Source organism: Oncorhynchus keta, chromosome 28 (genome assembly GCF_023373465.1).
Source record: "Oncorhynchus keta strain PuntledgeMale-10-30-2019 chromosome 28, Oket_V2, whole genome shotgun sequence".
NCBI classification, from domain to species: Eukaryota; Metazoa; Chordata; class Actinopteri; order Salmoniformes; family Salmonidae; genus Oncorhynchus; species Oncorhynchus keta.
The window spans coordinates 54,078,679-54,093,230 of record NC_068448.1 but is presented as its reverse complement, the minus strand read 5'-3'; the positions used below and the strand labels follow the sequence as shown (position 1 = coordinate 54,093,230).

The following is a 14,552-nucleotide window of genomic DNA, read 5'->3' as shown; positions in this document are numbered from 1 at the left end:
GATATGCCATCCCATCTGGTTTGCACTTAGTCCCACGATACTTTGTTTTTTGTGCAGGACAATTACCCACACACCTCCAGGCTGTGTAAGGGCTATTTGACCAAGAAGGAGAGTGATGGAGTGCTGCATCAGATGACCTGGCCTCCACAGTCACCAGACCTCAACCCAATTGAGATGGTTTGGGATGAGTTGGACCGCAGAGTTAAGGAAAAGCAGCCAACAAGTGCTCCGCATATGTGGGAACTCCTTCAAGACTGTTGGAAAAGCATTCCAGGTGACTACCTCGTGAAGCTGGTTGAGAGGATGCCAAGAGTGTGCAAAGCTGTCATCAAGGCAAAGGGTGGGTAGTCTGAAGAATCTAGAATCTAAAATATATTTTGATTTGTTAAACACTGGTTACTAACATGATTCCATATGTGTTATTTCATAGTTTTGATGTCTTCACTATTATTCTACAATGTAGAATATTCTACAACTATTCTACAAATAGTAAAAAGTAAGAAAAACCCTTGAATGAGTAGGTGTGTCCAAATTTTTGACTGGTACTGCATATTGAAAAATCTTGCATATCTTAATTTATTTCCACATTTAATGAATAATATGTGTAATAATGTTGGCAGTTCATATGAATGATTGTTACCTATGACCAGGACTGGCATTACAAAAATTACATTTATGGAAAGCAATCATTATTTTGGCAAACCACTTATTGTAATTCATCCTGTATTGTCCCTAATTTCATTTCCCCATAGCAACAGATGTGGGATACACACACACACACACACACACACACAATTACCACAAGCTCAGATGTTCAACAGTTCTATCCCGAGCCCAACTCAAGAGAAGACTTGATGTGCGAATTTATATGCATTTATAGCTGTTTGAGAAGGCATGCAAGATTGGGGAGATTTGATTAACCAATGTCAAGTTTTAGCTGATTGCTCTCAGATACACCCCCTACCCTGAAACACACACACAGGGCTCCCCCGTTCTGACCATTTTCCCAAGCATCTCTGTGTAGTCAGATCTTTTTAATATTTTGTGCCACCAGGGCCACAATTTTTCCCCCTCTATGATTGACCGAGTGTGACCCTCCCCATAGGTTACTGTAGCTAGTGTTGCCAGCACTGCCACTGCCACAAAATCATCAAGGTTCTCATTAGCAGCTTTGAGAAATTCCTTGTATATTATGCTCACCCATCTGGGGGGTTGGACCAGCCCTGCCAGGCAGACTCAGACTTTTGAGTGGGTAGTGCTGCTTTAGTGGGTCTCTGACCGCGTTTATCTTTCTGTCTTGGCTGCATTTAGGCCACTTGCAGTAGTCCTATAAAACATAAGGATTAGTGTAGTGTACAGGGTTGGGGACCGCTCCATCATGATAAGACAATAGATTATAAATATGATTTATTTTTTATTTTTTATTATTTTAATTTATTTTTAAATGTATATCCTATATCTGCACAAAATTGAAAGCTCTCTTTGTCACAACTCTAGCTCTTAGACACGCAAATGCCAGAGCCCATGTAACCATTTTCCTTTTTCACTCACTTAACACAAAAACACACACCCCACCTTCTATCACAATACACCCACACATACCCACATACTTTGCCTTCTATGTCCTCTGTTTGCTGTGTTTTTATCCCTACCATGTTGATTCCTACCCAATTTTTGTATTTTAAGTACTTTTGTGGCACCACACTGCAAGGTCACTGACCTCCTTCCTATAGGCTGTCTCATCGTCGTCGGTCATCAGGCCTACCACCGTGGTGTCAGCAGCAAACTTGATGTTTGAAGTCGTGCACAGCCACACAGTTGTGGGTGAAAAGGGAGTACAGGAGGGGACTAAGCACGCACCCCTGACAGTCTCACGTGTTGAGGGTCAGTGTGGCGGATGTGTTGTTGCCTACCGTCGCCACCTAGGAGTGGCCAGTCAAGAAGTCCAGGATCCTGTTGCAGAGGGAGGTGTTCAGTCCCAGGGTCCTGAGCTAAGTGATGAGCTTGGAGGGCACTATGGTGTTGAACGCTGAGCTGTAGTCAATGAACAGCATTCTCATGTAGGTGTTCCTCTAGTCCAGATGGGAGAGGGCAGTGTGGAGTGCAATAGATTTTGAGTCATCTGTGGATCTGTTGGGGAGTTATGCGAATTGGAGTGGGGTCCATGGTGTCTGGGATGATGGTGCTGTGAGCATGGCTACAGATGTAAGTGCTACTGTGCGATAGTAATTTAGGCATGTTACCTTGGTGTTCCTGCTCAGAAGGACTATGGTGTTCTGCTTGAAACACTGACTGGATCAGGGAGAGATTGAACATGTCAGTGAAGACACTTGCCAGCCGGTCAGCACATGCTCTGTGTACACGTCCTGTTAATCCTCGTGGCCTTGTGAATGTTAGCCTGTTTAAAGGTCTTTCTCACATAAGCTACGGAGAGTGAGATCACACAGCTGGTGCTCTCATGCATGGTTCAGTATTACTTGTTTCGAAGCGAACATAAAAGGATTTCGCTCGTCTGGTAGGCTCACGTCACTGGGCAGCTCGCTGCTAGGTTTATCTTTGTAATCTGTGATAGTTTGCAAGCCCTGCAACATCCGACGAGCGTCAGAGTAGTAGTACTCGATCTTAGTCCTATATTGACGCTTTGCCTGTTTGATGGCTCATGGGAGGTTGTAGCGGGATCTCTTTTAATCGTCCGGATTAATGACCCGCTCCTTGAAGGCTGCAACTCTGTCCTTTTAGCTCCATGGCTTCTGGTTGGGATATGTACGTACGGTCACTGTGGGGAAAATGCCATCGATGCACTTTTTTTTAATGAAGCCAGTGACTGACGTGGTAAACTCCCGAATGTATTCAGATGAATCTGGAACATATATTTCAGTCTGTTCTAGCAAAGTTGTCCTGTAATTTATAGCATCCGCTCACTTCCGTATTCACTGGTACTTCCAGTTTAGATTTTTTGCTTGTAAGCTGGAATCAGGAAAATAGTTATGGTCAGATTTTCCAAAGGGAAGGCAAGGGAGAGCCTTGTATGCGTTTCTGTGTGTGGAGTGAAGGTGATCTAGAGTTGTCTCCTTTAGTTGCACAGGTGACATGCTGGTAAAAATTTGTTAAAACGGATTTCAGTTTCCCTGCATTCAAATCACTGGCCATGAGAACCGCTGCCTGAGGCAGGTGGGTGGAAAATGTGGTAATAGGACTGAGTTTTTCCTGATCAGGTCACGTGGTTGGGAAACATTCCTCGCTGTATTTTTACAATAGGCCATTATGTGATACATACAGTATCATACCTGGCTTCTCCACCTCCCCTCATTCTGTACTCTGTGGTACTTTGGGGATGTCAAGAAGAGGCGTGCTTGCGGCTGAGGGAGGGAGGGAGAAGGTAAACTGTGTTTGTCAGCTTTTTAAACCCCAATGTTTTCTACTCTCCTCCGCTCCTCATCCTAATGACAGACTAATCCCCCTCTCCTGTTCCTTCTGTCCTCCACCGATTATAAATAGGTCTCTTTCTCTTTTTTTTCTCCCCTGCTCTGCCTGCTTCGCACAGAAAATTAGCCGAGATGAGTCTGCTCTTGCAAGCAATCAATTCTCTGTGCTAAGTCCCTCAAAAGAAGGTTACCTGTGGCAATAGAGACCCAGGCAGCCACGAAACCCCAATCCTGCCTCTCCTGCCAATTTTCTATTCAACTAATTAAAAAAATTGCATCGGCCTGGAGAGTGAGCTGAATGAAATGTCAAAATATTGATGTGATTTTTAGCGCGTTTGTTATGGGGAGCGACAGGTAGGGAGGCAGGCAGGCCATAGCTGTGTGGAGGAATTAGGAGTGGCTGTGCCAACCAGGGGGTACTTTAATGATATTAGTAGTGATCTAGTTATTTATGAGGCTGTAAGTTATTCATGCCCCGTTCAGGCTATCTGTCACAGCTTGAGCTGAGTGCTTTGACTGGAGCCAATTATAGTCTGGCTAAATACTGGCGGCCGCAACACTGCGGTACTTGAAAGTCTTTCAAATTATTTACTGTCTTGAGTGTCTTCTTCACCCCTCTGCCCATGGTGATGGCCTTAAGTACTACAAGCAGGGTGGTGTTTAGTAGGGAGGAAATGTTTGGAAACATATATTACCTGATATTGTCCAATTAGAGATGCTCCATTGGACTCCGTATTTGTACAAGTGCAGGGTTCGATACTGCGACCAAAAGTGTCGCATTTGCAACCATTTGACTTGGCAGTGCAACACACTTTTTTTTTAAATTAAATTTTTTACCTGGTCACGTTAGTTTCACAATTAGCCTTTTTTATTATCATGATTCATTCAAACAGTAATGTGCAATTGACCAAAAATATACCAACTTTCTGAGGAGGAAACAACGGCACGGGAATGTCCCCATCTGTGTGTGTGCAGTGTATGTAGGACCAAATGTCTACCACTTTGTATAGCTGTACCGTCGATGGAAATGGAAATTCACAGGTGCTTATACAAAGTACTGCGTAAAGGGTCTGAGTACTTATGTAAATGTGATATTTCCATTTTTTAAATGTTTATATATATTTGAAGAAAAAAAAATGTCTTTGCCATTATTGGGTATTGTGTGTAGATTAATGAGGAAAGAACGCTTGTTAATCCATTTTAGAATAAGGCTGTAAGGTAACAAAATGTGGAAAAGGTGAAGGGGTCTAAATACTTTCGGAATGCGCTACAGCCTCTATGCAACTACACTCACAGCCATGCATTGAATGGTCTTTTTTGCCCACAGTGATTTGTTATATTATTAGCCTAAATTATGACTATCCAATCTACTCATCACATTATGAATAGTAGGCGATTTTCCATAATTTTGTAAATGTGATGATGCATGGAATTATTTATTATAACAGTGCATTTTTATGGTAAATATTAGAAACTCTTGCGCCGCCTATGGCTACAGAAACACGGCTAGCCAAACACAACAGTCTGGCTGATGTGCACCTGAATTAAAGGGTAACTACACAAAATAAATCACATTTCTCAAAAATTGTCACCTGATATTGTTTAAGCATTGTTGTGGACTTAGAATATCCAATGTTGTTTTTCGAAAAACAAAATGCAAAAAAAACAGAAAACAGTTGGGGGTATCATTGTATAAAGTATTATTTTTTTCCCCTCAAATTCTCTGGAGGATTTAGCAGAAAAGAACACATGGCACTTTGTAAACGGCAATAAATACATTTTAAGTCTCTTTGCTGTTAGAGTAAATCTATCCAAATAAACGTAAGAACACAAGAGCATTCTATTTTAAATGATGGCTAGTCATTATTAGCCTGGTTCTGTATATAATGTAGGCACATTATTGGAGTCATTATCAATTATTTAAAAAAATATATAATATAATTGGTGTGACCAAATCATGTGCAGATGCCGATTAATCGGCTGATTTTGATATATATTTCTCACTATACCATTTGTATTTCATATACCTTTGACTATTGGATGTTCCTATAGGCACTTTAGTATTGCCAGCCTAATCTCGGGAGTTGATAGGCTTGAAGTCATAAACAGTGCTTTGCTTCAAGCATTGCTAAAAGCTGCTCGCAAACGCAGTAAAGTGCTGTTTTGAATGAATGCTTACGAGCCTGCTGCTGCTTACCACTTCTCAGTCAGACTGCTCTATCAAATATCAAATCATAGACTTAATTATAATAAACACACAGAAATACGAGCCTTTGGTCATTAATATGATCAAATCAGGAAACTATAATTTAGTTTATTCTTTCTGCGAAATACGGAACCATTCCATATTTTGTTGAACGGGTGGCAACCCTAAATCCTAAATATTGCTGATATATTGCACAACCTTCAATGTTATGTCATAATTATGTAAAATTCAGGCAAATTTATTACGGTCTTTGTTAGGAAGAAACACAGTTCGCAACGAGGCAGGCGGCCCAAACTGTTGCATATACCCTGACTCTGCTTGCACTGAATGCAAGAGAAGTGACACAATTTCCCTAGTTAATATTGCCTGCTAATATGCATTTATTTTAACGAAATATGCAGGGTTAAAAAATATACTTCTATGTATTGATTTGAAGAAAGGCATTGATGTTTATGGTTAGGTACATTTTGTGCAACGAATGTGCTTTTTTTTCACATGCGCTATTTGTTAAATCACCACCCGTTTGGTTGAATTAGGCTGTGATTCGATGAAAAATGAACATTGATTATATGCAACGCAGGACAAGCTAGTTAACTACACATGGTTGATGATATTGCTAGGTTAACTAGTGATTATGTGAAGATTGATTGTTTTTTTACAAGATAAGTTTAATGCTAGCTAGAAACCTACCATGGCTCATTGCAGCCACAAGGTTCTTTTAATGCGGCACTCGTGTAACAGGTGGTCAGCCTGCCACACAGTTTCCTCATGGATTGCAATGTAATCGGCCATAATCGCTGCCCAAAAAAGGCAGATTACCGATTTTTATTATGAACTTGAAATCGGCCCTAATTAATCGGCCATTTCTTTTTACATCACAGAGTCCCCTCTAAGGCCTGTGGAGAGGGCATGTAAACCCTTTACAGTGTCTTCAGGATCTATTCACACCCCTTGACTTTTTCCTAATTTTGCTGGTTTACAAAGTGGCATTACAATAAATCCTAACATTTGGAAAAAATTATGAAAAATAAAACACTAGAATACTGTATCTTGATTACATAAGTACTCAACCCCCTGAGTCAATGCATGTTAGCCTTTCTGGGTAAGTTTCTAATAGGTTTGCACACCTGGATTGTACGATATCTTCACACTATTATTAATAACAAATTCAAGCTCTGTCAAGTTGGTTGTTAATCATTGCCAGAGAGCCATTTTCAAGACTTGCCATATATTTTCAAGACAGTCAAGTCAAAACTAACTAGGCCACATCTTCAGTGTAGATTTGGCCTTGTGTTTTAGGTTATTGTCTTGCTAAAAGGTGAATTTGTCTCCGTGTCTGTTGGAAGCAGATTGAACCAGGTTTTCCTCTAGAATTTTACCTTTTACCCTAGTCCTTGCCACTGACAAGCATACCCATAACATGATGCAGCCACTCCCATGCTTCAAAATATGAAGAGTGGCACTCAGTGATGTTTTGTGTTTGATTAGCCCCAAATGTAAAGCTTTGTGTTCACAACATAAGTATTTAATTTCTTTGCCAAATCTTTTCAGTTTTACTTTATTGCCTTGTTTCAAGCAGGATACATGTTTTGGAATATGTTTTATTCTGTACAGGCTTCTTTCTTTTTATTATGTCATTTCGGTTAGTATTATGGAGTAACTACAATGTTAAACTCTGCAACTGTATCTTTGTGTTAACTCCTGAACATATTTGGCGTGCAATAACAAAGGAGTTGAATACTTATAGATTCAACACATTTCAGCTTTTCATTTTTCATTCATTTGTGCAACTTTCTAAGAACATAATTCCGCTTTGACATTTTGGCGTATTGTATGTAGGCTAGTGACAAAAAAGGGCCCCCACCAAGATGTATATACAACACATACTAGCTTTTTACCCTTCACCTCTCTGAAAGGTAGGCTTCATGTGTCTACAGAGAGAGAGAAAGTGAGGGAGGGAGAGCGAGAAGATCTTTATAGCGAGCAGCTAGAGAGATCAACTGAGTACTGAATCACCTTTTTATTAATGCAATAAAGGGATAAGACTAGCGAAAAGGGATAGGACACACACACAGCAAAGTGTGTCTGAGCTGATGTGTTGGTCACTGGGCAGGCTGTGTGTTGTCTGGCAGCATGTTGGGTCTCTGGGCTGAAGTGATACCATTGTTCCCTCGAGCTCCATGCTCAGGGGGATTAAACAGACTGGTGTGGTCTAGAGTCTAATCTCAGACCTTAATGAGCCAAGGCTTAATCTGCCAGAACAGGACAGAGTAAATAGACACTGCTGCTAAAGTACATCATCAGGACATGTAACATCGGTTAGTTTTGATAGTTGATACTCCAGAATCCATGTCTGTATGTTGGCATCAGATGCTTGGATCAGATGCTGTCTGGATACACATTGACTGACTGCCCCAGAGACTGAGATCAGCTCTTTGTTCTATTCTCCGTCCCCACCCTGCTCTCTATCCTAGCCTCAACTCTGTCTTCTCTCGCTATTATTTTCTATCCCTCTCTCTTTCTCTCTCTCTATCCCCTCTCTCTCTCTCTCTCTCTATCTATCCTCTCTCTCTATCTATCCTCTCTCTCTATCTATCCTCTCTCTCTCTATCTATCCTCTCTCTCTCTCTATCTATCTATCCTCTCTCTCTCTCTATCTATCCTCTCTCTCTCTCTATCCTCTCTCTCTCTATCTATCCTCTCTCTCTCTATCCTCTCTCTCTCTCTATCCCCTCTCTCTATCCTCTCTCTCTATCCCCTCTCTCTCTCTATCCCCTCTCTCTCTCTATCCCCTCTCTCTCTCTATCCCCTCTCTCTCTCTATCCCATCTATCTCTCTCTCTCTCTCTCTCTCTCTCTATCCCACTCTCGTTCTCTCTCTATCTCTCTCTCGTTCTCTCTCTATCCCACTCTCGTTCTCTCTCTATCCCACTCTCGTTCTCTCTATCCCTCTCTCGTTCTCTCTCTATCCCACTCTCGTCTCTCTCTCTCTCTCTCTCTCTCGTTCTCTCTCTCTCGTTTCTCTCTCTCTCGTTCTCTCTCGTTCTCTCGTTCTCTCTATCCCACTCTCGTTCTCTCTCGTTCTCTCTCTATCTCTCTCTCGTTCTCTCTCGTTCTCTCTCTCTCTCTCGTTCTCTCTCTATCCCTCTCTCGTCTCTCGTTCTCTCTCTCTCGTTCTCTCTCTTTCGTTCTCTCGTTCTCTCGTTCTCTCTCTCTCGTTCTCTCGTTCTCTTGTTCTCTCTCGTTCTCTCGTTCTCTCTCTATCCCACTCTCGTTCTCTCGTTCTCTCTCTATCCCACTCTCGTCTCTCTCGTTCTCTCTCTATCCCACTCTCGTTCTCTCTCGTTCTCTCTCTCTCTCTCTCTCGCTCTCTCTCTATCCCACTCTCGTCTCTCTCTCGTTCTCTCTCTCTCTCTCTCTCTCTCTCTCGTTCTCTCGTTCTCTCGTTCTCGCTCTCTATCCCACTCTCGTTCTCTCTCTCTCGTTCTCTCTCGTTCTCTCGTTCTCTCGTTCTCGCTCTCTATCCCACTCGTTCTCTCTCTCGTCTCTCTCGCTCTCTCTCTCGTTCTCTCTCTCTATCCCACTCTCGTTCTCTCTCTCGTTCTCTCTCTCGCTCTCTCTCGCTCTCTCTCTCTCTCTCTCTCTCTCTCTCTCTCTCGCTCTCTCTCTCTCTCTCTCTCTCTCTCTCTCTCTCTCTCTCTCTCTCTCTCTCTCTCTCTCTCTCTCTCTCTCTCTTTATCCCTCTCTCTCTCTCTCTCTCTCTTTATCCCTCCCTCTCCGGTTTCTCTTCACCGAGTCTCCTCAGATCCGTAGGGCTTGGAGAGTTGTTATCTCTCCTGAGTCAAGGGTAACCACCACCAGGGTCTCTGTGGGATCAATTTAAAAGGGAATCGCTTGTCTCTCCTCTCATCCTCCTCTCCTCTCCTGGCCGGGCCCTCCTGGCTGATTGGTTCCGCTCGCCAGGAACACACAGGCTTTTGATCTCTCCCTCGTTAAGTTTTGGGAGCTTGGCGCTCAAAGTCTTGTCTTCATAATCCAACAGGGTTTCTGTTCCACTTTACAGAGTATCTGTGTCTCTGGGTTTGCACCTGTGTGAGATGTTGTTTCAATCTTTTCAACATTTTTTTGTACCATCTTTAGTGAATCTACTGCAGTTTCTCAAAGTAAAAAATAAAATTCCTCCCCCTGGTTGACTTCTGTAGGCACTGAGCAGCTTGCTTCTTGACGCACAGTAATGTTACTCTGGTTAGAAGTGTCTCGCAGCACCAATGTATTCACTCACAGTGGATCTACTTTTCTCCCGTCGGGTCACAAAGAGAAGGAAAGGAACGCTGCTGGCACTTGTGAGCAGTCTCTGTTGTCCCTGGCTGAACAGTTGAACTGTGTCTCTTTTGTAAGACATGAATTACCAGTGTGACCCTAATGTACGAACAAGTAGAGCGACCAGGGACAGACAGGCTTGTAGGGGGAGAATGCTGCATGCTTCGCCTGCCCCATCTCACAGGGAATTGGGATGGTGAGTGACTAGTCTGCGTGGTTTCACGGTATTGTGCCTAGCTCAACTATGGCAGGAGGACCCTATGAGCTCTGGTCAAATGTAGTGAACCATAGGGACAGGTCTGGGATCTGCCAGGGACCTCACAGTACGATATTATCTCGACACTTAGGTGCCGATACATATTGCGATTCACTCAATTCTGTATGTACTGCGATTTGATGTTCCAAATATATTGCTCACTATATGTCTGCTGCAGAGAGACAAAGGAGTCATGAGAGAACGAGTTTTGATCTGTCATGGAAATAAAAGTTCTGAAAACAAATGGGCTCTATTTTATTTTTTTAAAGATTGAGAACAAGCTTCAGGACGAAAAATATTGGAGTTTTGGCTCCGGCACAGTTGACTAGCGCTACCAATTGCTACCTTTTTTAATAAATCGATATACAAAAATAATATTGCGACATGTAACTATCGATTTTTTTTTATTTTCATCTTCCCATCACTAATTGATAGGTTGCCAATTGTGACGCAGACATGCACTATTCAGTTAGTATGATACGATATAGGGCCACCCTGCCTTCTTTTCTCATATAGCTCTCACACATATGGGACAGGATATGTTATGGGGTGAGTTCTGCTCGCTTTTAGAGAGCCAAGCTGTGCTGGAAAATGCAATGTGAAAATGAAAATATCTGAAAGCCCAGCACAGTACAGCACGGTAGACAGTGAGAGAGGCCTTACTAATATAGGGCCTGTGTGTGTGTATTCTAATAGTTGTTGATATAGGGTTTAGAATGGGGGTAGAAGTAGAGAGGAGAGACAATCAATGTTTGGACAGGAGCCAGCCAGGACCCTCCCACTCGTCTTCAGAGCTGGTCAAATGGTGTGCGCGTACGTGTGTGTGCGGAAAGTATTAAAGTATTAATTTCAGATCCTTGAGTTTTTCTTTTCTTTTTGTTAGGTTACAGCCTTATTCTAAAATCGATTATATTTTGTTTTTTCCCTCATCAATTTATACACAATACCCCATAATGAGAAGGCAAAAATAGTGTTGAGATTTTTGCTAATTTATTAAAAATACAAATATGAAATATCACATTTACAGTCGAAGTTGGAAGTTTACATGCACTTAGGTTCGAGTCATTAGAACTCGTTTTTCAACCACTCCACAAATTTACTGTCAACAAACTAACTATAGTTTTGTCAAATCGGTTAGGACATCTACTTTGAAGTCATTTTACCAACAATTGTTTACAGACACTTTTTTTAAACTTATAATTCACTGTATCACAATTCCAGTGGGTCAGAAGTTTACATTCACTAAGTTAACTGTGCCTTTAAACAGCTTGGAAAATTCCAGAAAATGATGTCATGGCTTTAGAAGCTTCTGATAGGCTAATTGACATAATTTGAGTCAATTGTAGGTGTACCTGTGGATGTATTTTAAGGCCTACCTTTAAACTCAGTGCCTCTTTGCTTGACATCATGGGAAAATCTAAAATCAGCCAAAAAAATGCAGACCTCCACAAGTCTGGTTCTTCCTTGGGAGCAATTTCCAAATGCCTGAAGGTACCACGTTCATCTGTACAAACAATAGTACACAAGTATTAACACCATGGGACCACGCAGCCATCGTACCGCTCAGAAAGGAGGCGAGTTCTGTCTCCTAGAGATGAATGTACTTTGGTGCGAAAAGTGCAAATCAATCCCAGAACAACAGCAAAGGACCTTGTGAAGATGCTGAAGGAAACGGGTACAAAAGTATTTATATCCACAGTAAAATGAGTCTTATATCGACATAACCTGAAAGGCCGGTCAGCAAGGAAGAAGCCACTCCTCCAAAACCGCCATAAACAAGCCAGACTACGGTTTGCAACTGCACATGGGGACAAAGATCATACTTTTTGGAGAAATGGCCTCTGGTTTGATGAAAATTAAATAGAACTGTTTGGCCATAATGACCATCGTTATGTTTGGGGGGAAAAGGGGGAGGCTTGCAAGCTTGAAGAACACCATCCCAATGGTGAAGCACGGGGGTGGCAGCATCATGTTGTGGGGGTGCTTTGCTAGATGGCATCATGAGGTAGAAAATTAGGTAGATATATTGAAGCAACATCTCAAGACATCAGTCAGTAAGTTGAAGCTTGGTCGCAAATGGATCTTCCAAATGGACAATGACCCCAAGCATACTTCCAAAGTTCTGGTAAAATGGCTCAAGGACAACAAAGTCAAGGTATTGGAGTGGCCATCACAAAGCCCTGACCTCAATCCTATAGAAAATTTGTGGCCAGAACTGAAAAAGTGTGTGCGAGCAAGGGGGCCTACAAACCTGACTCAGTTTCACCAGCACTGTCAGGATGAATGGGCCAAAATTCACCCAACTTATTGTGGGAAGCTTGTGGAAGGCTACCTGAAACATTTGACCCATTTGAGTTCCTCCCCAAATACTCTGCAGATCTTCTCAAGCTCTGTCAGTTTGGATGGGGAGCATCACTGCACAGCTATTTTCAGTTCTCCTCTAGAGATGTTCGATCAGGTTCAAGTCCGGGCTCTGGCTGCACCACTCTAGGATATTCAGAAACTTGTCCCGAAGCCACTCCTGCGTTGTCTTGTCTGTGTGCTTAGGGTCATTGTCCTGTTGGAAGGTGAATTTGTCACCCCATTCTGAGGTCCAAAATGTTATATCACGGTATTAAAAATAATAATTAAAAATACTATTTCAGTTTTTTTTAAATAAAAATTCTAAATTTGCTTTATAAGTAGTGCATGACCCTAGGCTGGCAACACATACATTCTAAGTGATTTCAATGGGTCTTTCTCCATCTGATTGATTGTTTTATACTTTTCAATAAAACTTAAACCCCCAAAAATGCATAATTTTCATCAATTTCTGCATTTGAGATCATTTCCACACTGCCACGTAGGGCTACACGATGTGGGCAAGCAATCTGGGCCATATTTTTAACCAAATGTTGCAATTTGACTTAACCCAAGTGTTTTGCTCTAAATCTTAACTGTTGGATCATGGAAATAGAATGTATATTGTAATTCTATAGTTAGAATATAATAGTGGGCACTTTTAATACAGTGTTGTTTGACATGAGAACGAATGAAAATGCCAGGGAGGAGTTATTGTGACAGGGTAGGAGCTAAAGTGTTGATAGGTGTTTCATAGGGGACCCTATAATCTTTGGCTACATTGAATGTTTACTCTTAGCTAATGTATTCTTGCTTTGCGTATTCCTCTTTGATTTAGAAGAGACTGTTGCACAAACAACATGCTGATTTAGGTCTATACCATCACTGGTATTATCAGGCTGTATAAGCTAATTACGCTTCCTCTTACTCAGTACATGTATTAGCTAGCTAGTGATTAGCATTAGCGGCTAACAAGATTTAGGAGATGTAAGAAACACAAGCTAATAGTGTAATTATACAAAGCAATGTGACAACTGCATTGTTGTCATTAACATTGTTGCATATACTGCATTGACCGTGCAGGCTGAACACAAGTGTCTCGTGGTCGAGGAACAACAAATGCGCTCCTTGAGTGACGGGAGCAGGGACTAGGTCTGTGTGGAAAGCGGTATGGCGAGAGAGAGCGGAGAGGGATGACTCAAGTAGCGAAGTAAACTGTAAAAATGGACGCAACACACTGCGTATCACATTTAACAAACCAAACATTAAAATACCGTTATAGAAGGTAAAGTAAAAACCCAAACCGGGTCCGTGCATCAATACCGGTATATCGCAAAAACAGTATACCGCCCAGCCCTACTCTGGATCAGATTATCATCAAGGATCTCTCTGTACTTTGCTCCGTTCATCTTTACCTCAATCCTGACTAGTCTCCCAGTCCCTACCGCTGAAAAGCATCCCCACAGCATGATTCTGCCACCACCATTCTTCACCGTAGGTATGGTGCCAGGTTTCCTCCAGATGTGACGCTTGGCATTCAGTCCAATCTTGGTTTCATCAGACCAGAGAATCTCATGTTCTGAGAGTCTTTAGGTGCCTTTTGGCAAACACCAAGCGGGATTTCATGTGCCTTTTACTGAGGAGTGGCTTCCATCTGGCCACTGCCATAAAGGCCAGATTGGTGGAGTTCTGCAGAGATGGTTGTCCTTCTGGATGGTTCTCCCATCTCCACAGAAGAACTCTAGAGCTCTGTCAGAGTGAGCATCGGGTTCTTGGTCACCTCCCTGACCAAGGCCCTTCTCCCCCTGATTGCTCAGTTTGGCCGGGCGGCCAACTTCAAATCAAACTTTATTGGTCACATACACATGGTTAGCAGATGTTAATGTGAGTGTAGTCAAATGCTTGTGCTTTTAGTTCCGACGCTGCAGTAACATCTAACAAGTAATCTAACAAATCAAAAAAACTAATTACTGCATAGTTTCCTAAGAACGTGAAGCGAGGTGACC

General features: G+C 42.1%; 1 protein-coding gene across 7 annotated transcripts in view; it reads left to right on the top strand.

The window, feature by feature from the left end:
• The window catches only part of LOC118361562 (zinc finger protein 438-like), a 99,529-nt gene that overhangs the window by 41,519 nt on the left and 43,458 nt on the right, over positions 1-14,552 (top strand). Inside the window, exon 2 of one of the 7 annotated variants that reach the window (XM_052483257.1) lies at positions 58-340. The exons of the other annotated variants lie outside the window; for them this stretch is intronic. The gene's annotated coding sequence lies outside the window, so the exon portion shown is untranslated. The remainder of the gene's footprint in view (positions 1-57; positions 341-14,552) is intronic. 7 annotated transcript variants of the gene reach the window in all.